We start from the raw sequence: 6,266 nt of genomic DNA, 5'->3' as shown, positions 1-6,266 counted from the left end.
TTTTTGCTTGGCTTGCCGAGGAGAAGAGTGGGTCTGTACCCCACAGCCTGGAGTTTCTCAAGCTGGAATGACATTAAGGATCCAGTATGAAGGTTAATATAGTCAATACAATATGCAATAGCACACTTGAAGCCATTCTATAATAAGATGAATATCCGAATGGCTGTGCCGCGATCATAGGCACAATAGTCAAAACAAAACAAAAGTGTAGCTGGACAGAGGGAAATGTAAATTGTATGATTGAATTAATTGAATACCAGAAGGCCTTTTAGGCTACTTCTACTGTCAAGGTTGCAGGACATGTAGTAGCAGAACTACATCTAAAATATGATCATCCAAAATAATCACTGACTATCAGCCCTTCTTTCAATAATATTTGTCTCTCTCATTGACAGCCACAACGCTGAGGCTGTGTATGTTTAGGTTGCAAGTCATTTATACTGCAATAGCTCATACAAAGGTTCTAAAGAGCTGTGCAGATTTGGAAAATTATGAGAATGATGCAGTGTCCATCCTTTGTCAGATTAAGTTCAACTCAATGAAATATTTATCCAAATAACCTACATACCAACAACATGGCTTCATCCTTTAAGGATGCGGTATTGTGATTTTTCTGTAGGCGACTTAGCCAGTCCTCCCGCTTGGCATCAAAATTCTGTAGCTTTTTCTGCAGCCGCTGCTTTTTAGGCTGGTCCCTCTTGCAGTGGCAACACACTTTTGCTGCACAAAACAAGACACCCTTGCAGAAAGTGCAAGTCTTTTTGTTGGAACCTTTTTTTGTGGGAACACTCATTTTTGACAGACCAACAAAGAGTGACAGAACGAGAGAGGGAGACAGACAGACAAACAGACAGATGGATAGACAGATACAGACAGACAGACAGGGTAGAGACGAACAGACGGACAGATGTTGGAAATACAAGAGTGTGAGAGAGGGACGGATAGACAAAAGAGTGAGAGAGAGACGGATGGGTGGGCGGGTGGACGGACAGACAGAATGACAGACAGAGGTTGGCTCTTAAAAGAGCCTATGGGTTTAATAATATTGAGTGATCCAAGGGTGGGGCAAAAACAATGACTGGAGCTGCAATGACAAGGAAAAGAGGGCTGAATACTATATTGCCACATACAGTAATACTCATCCAATGTTGTCTTTTTTTGGAGGTTAGAGAAACCCTCATCTTCTCCGACCGCTCGAGCTACAGTATACCGGTGATCCGAGTTGGCTAATGCAGCTATGAGCTAGCAACTCGTGGCGAAACATGGGCTCATGTCATGCTATTGCTATGTACAAGCTATAAGGACTGTTAGTCAACTAGGTTAGCAAGTCAATTACACGAAATTGTTGTGTTAGCCAGAAAATGTCATTTGTGAGGCTCTCCATTCTCCAAAAAATAGCAACCCCCTTCCCAACTTTGCAACGCATTAGCTGCGGACTATGCTAGCTAGCTAACATGCTTGATAGCATGCTAGCTAGCTGACATTATTAGCGATCTAATTTCACTCTCATTAACTATTTGGACCAAACGTTTAGGCCATACTTTGACAAACAAATGAGTGACATGGCAGAAACGTGTGTATTGTAGCCAAAACGCTCTCAACCAGAACTGCACATGCTACTATATGCGTAAGATAAAGCCTGATGGATATGTCTTCAACTTACCAGAGAAAAGGTCGACGTCGCAATGAGCGCAGCGCCGTTGTCCACGTGGGACATTGTGATTGGCGCACGAAGGTGTAGTTCCAATAACAACGTATCCTTCCTTCATTGTTACCTTGGTCGCTCGATCCCTTCCTAAAGATACTGCTTATTATTATTATTATTATTATTATTATTATTATTATTATTATCATTATTGTTATTATTACAGTGCACGTTGTGTGTTGCCGTTCCAGAATGCAGTGGATGTGCGCACACAAGTCTATACGGTACCTTTTAACTACTATGTAAAATGTGGGCTACCTGCAATTCAACCTGTCAAATTAAATAAATAAACAGTTTACAACATTAAGTAAGAATTCACATTATATCAATAATGCACAGACCGCCCGCTCGTCCCCACTATTAGCGAAATAACGTCATTCACGTACTGACGGCTACCATTAACCACCGTTTCTCCGTAACGTTACTCGGTTGGACCAAATAAACGTAAGTTTTGCATGTTGTCATGTCTTCCTGAATGACAAAATACAATCCATCCATCTATTTTATTTTATTTCCTCCAAATAAAACATGTGTTTGTTTCCACCGGAAAACTATATCCGGACAACGTAAACCGGGAACCAGGAAGTCGACGCCCGTTATATTGATACGTTCTTTTCGTATCTAGTCACGAAATGTATTTGATTAAATTCGTATGTATTTAACGAAAACGTGTGAGACTCTGTTGGCATATGGAGTATATTTTGTACTCCACAGGCGACACCGGCGGACATGGGCACTGGTGGACGGGACCCCAGCCTCCAACTCCTGACGTGGAAATATAGGTGGTTGGTAACCAGGAAAGCACTCGAAAGCAGACATACCCGGGGCTGTGCTGGTCATGTAGTTAAAGGCGTACTCCACCCATGGCAGATGTTTGCTACACGAGGCGGGGTTGCTGCAGGACGGTATGTTCACGTGTTTGAGGTGAACGGACCGTCCTGCAGTTGGAGCAACATCATCAGCGAACCTGTTCGGCAGGTTTGGATGTTTCTCCCTCCCTTTTCTCCCATCTCCCTCGTGTGAATATTCCCTGCTACTTGACTTCGTCCTCTTGAGCACTGGGCTTAAGGAGGATTTTGTCTTTGGAACAAGGTTTTTGGCTATGGTTCGGCGTGCGGTGAGGTGCTGCGCTGTCGTTCTTCAACAAGTGGACACTGTTGACTGTTCAAATGAGTAGAAATTTACTAACTTTATATTAACGATTTGTAGTTTCTTTTTCATTATTTTTTTTCCTGGAAACTAGCTGCTGTGTTAAGTTTACATAAATGTGTTATTGTTCCAGCTCATATTCTACTAACTCTGTCTGCTAGCTACAGGGAAAGGGTGAGAAGCTGTGAGGTGGGCACACATTCACTTGGGCCTATACTAGCACACAAAATTAAACACCCCACTACATCAGTATAGTTTACACGTTACATTGTCTGGTGTCACGAAGAGGATGGACTACATTGAATAATTGCATTGTAGCAACTCTTGTTTTGATTTTCTCTAATTAGCTTCAGTCGTGTGACAGGGCCCCAATCCTCAGTTTGCGTAAGCATGGCGGAGGGAATGGATGAGTTACGTCAGCAATTTGAAGATCTTCGAGCCAGGTTTGCTGAATAGTCTGCTCATATGAGAGAGCAAACAGCACTCCTTGAACAGGCTAGGAGCGACCAAAGGGAAGCACTTGCCTTGGCAAAGGTAATCTTCGAACAGAAAAACCAACCCACGGTTTATATACAGAAAGACAGAAGGTGCTCAGACTTTAGTGGCAATCAAAGTAATGAAGAGCAATGCACAGAAGAGTGGGTAGCTTCAATGAAGTCCTACTTTATAGTTTGTAAGGTTCCAGAAGAAGATCAAGTTGAACTTGTTAAACAACACTTGAGGGGGTGGGAAAGCTAACAATAAGGCTCGTTCTGGTAGATAGCACCACAGACATCAAAATAGTCTGTAAGATAATTGAGGAAGTATATGGCGACAAAAGCCCCTGTAGGCCAAGATTAAGAGTTTTACAACCGCAAGCAGGCGACATGAAAAATTAGAGTATTTGCTTATGACCTACAAGAAAAACTTGACAGACTAAGGCGACAGGACCCAGACAGCTTTCCTGACCCAGATGCAATGTTAAGAGAGCAGTTTGCTGGTTTTGCGGAATAACTCCCTGCACAGAGAGATGAAAAGACAAGCAAAAGGGCAACCTGCACCGAAATTCAGCACACTAATGCAGGCCGCGATTGACTGGTCTAAGGAGGAGGAGCCCCCTCAGCCATTCTACCCAAGGATCCCAACCGAGGTGCAATGAATGCAGTGGCTGCTGAAGATGCTTCTCCTGCATTGTCACTACAAACACTGAATGAGTCGATACAGAAACTTGCCGCTAAACAAGATGAGTTTTTAGAGCATTACAAAGGGCAAAGCTACATAGCACCCCACTGGGAGAGACGTTTGTTCCACTGATGTATGTTATGCACAATGTATACTTTTCATTGTTGGTTCTGAATGCTTTGCCTTAATCCTACCAGCTAAACAATAATGATGCTAAGCAATGGTAAATGAAGGACAATAGCTGTTGAGTTCCAGTGCTATGGAGAAGTCTCTGTTGTGGCAGGGTTTGGATGGGGGGAATGTGGCGAGCCACCTGGGACTGACTGGCTTGTAAGGGTTGAATTGCCTCAGGTGATGGGTGGGCACTTCATTGGCCGATTAGTGAATGTCAGGAACTGTGGGCCTATTGGAAGAAGCGGAACGGTGGCAGAGGCGGGACTTCTGTGACTATGAGAAGAAGAAGAACGTGGGCGCCAACTAAGGAAACGGTGAAAGTTTGAGTATGGAGGAAAAGTTGATGTTTAATTGTGATAACGTAACCAAAAGGTTAGTGGCTGCAAAACGGATTTGTGCGAGTTAGGGTAGGCTGTCGAGACACAAAGAGATGGATGGTGGCTGCCGTGTTTGAGTTGAACGAACCATGCTGCAGTTGGAGCATCATCATCAGAGAACCTGTTCGGCAAGTTTGGATGTTTCTCCCTCCCTTTTCTCCCACCTCCTTCCTGTGAGTATTTCCTGACACTTGACTTCGTCTAGCACTGGGCTTAAGGAGGATTTTGTCTTTTGAACAAGGTTTACAGCTATGGTTCGGCGTGCGGCGAGGCGCTGCGCTGTCGTTCTTCATCCAGCGGAGCGGACACTGTTGACGGTTTAAATGAGTAGAAATTTACGAACTTTATATGAACATAAATGTGTTATTGTTCCAGCTCACCATTCTACCAACTCTGTCTGCTAGCTAGAGGGAAGGGTGAGAAGCTGTGAGGTGGGTACACATTCACTTAGGCCTATACTAGCACATAAAATGCAACACCCCACTATATCAGTACAGTTTACCCGTTACATTACACACTGATGGAATGTTTTAGTCCTGAGGTTTGTCTCATGCTATGTTCAGACCAAAGGCGGCGAGAGAGTTGGCGCCGCTTTGTTCGCCCGTGTTTGGCCGCCAGCTCCGCCAGGTGTGTTCGAACAGAACGCGAATTCGCTGTGTTGACGTCACAACAAGCAGTCTAGTCACACCAACGCTGCTAGCAAGTTTGCTAGACCGCACACAACAAATACCACACACGAGCAGTTTGTGTTTACTTGTGATCATCATGGATGAGCGACAGAGATAAGTTGCGGTGGCTCTGCTTTATATCAACTTGCGCCGCCCAAACCGGCGTCAGCGTTCTGTTTGGGTTCATAGCATAAACCGGAGACGTGCCCAGCTTGGCGAATTTCACCGGCTCGTTCAGGAGTTGCGTTTGGACGGCGTCCGAAAAGAATTCTGGGTAGGGGGCGTGTATTCTTTCCCAACATGAAGGCGGGTTCTAACCCTACTTGAAGGTGATTGGCTGTCGCCTGGCGAAATATTCGCCCGAGTTGGACATTTTTGAACTCCCGCGAAGGCGCGTTCGTCGCTCGATTCGCCCATTCGCCTCCTCCCATTAACTTTGCATGCATTCGCGCCGCCTTTGGTCTGAACGTAGCATCAGAGACCAGTGTAGAACCTGCTCACCCCTGATGTTAACATATAACATTATGTTCTTCCACACTGATGTAATGTTTTAGTCCTGAGGTTTGTCTCAGAGACCAGTGTAGAACCTGGCAACCCCTGAATGTAGACACCAGTTGGCTAACACTGGGTGATGGCTCAATGCACGAGGTAACATTAGTTGTTAGGGGGAAGGAATTACAAATAACCATCAGGCTTTGATTCTGACTGTCAGACAATCTTCAGAGCAAAAATAAAAAATACATGGATGTGTAAAAACAAATGTATATGTACGAATGATTGATGACTGAGGCCCAGTGAGATTCTTTCCTGGTTAAATAATTAAATAAGTGTAAAAAAGAAGAACATTCCACGGTTTAGGCCAAGCTAAAATGATGCTTTAGCAGCGTAACATGCTAACGAATATTATTTTTCTTCTTGCATCCTCTCATTTTTCTTCTGCCCTAAAAGTATTTGGGTCTCAGAAAACTTAACAGCTGCAGTTCCAAAACATGGCAAATAGGTTGGGAATTGAACCTACTACTCAGACAAAAA

Source organism: Lampris incognitus, chromosome 1 (assembly GCF_029633865.1).
Source record: "Lampris incognitus isolate fLamInc1 chromosome 1, fLamInc1.hap2, whole genome shotgun sequence".
Lineage (NCBI taxonomy): Eukaryota > Metazoa > Chordata > Actinopteri > Lampriformes > Lampridae > Lampris > Lampris incognitus.
Note: the sequence above shows the minus strand (reverse complement) of the source record.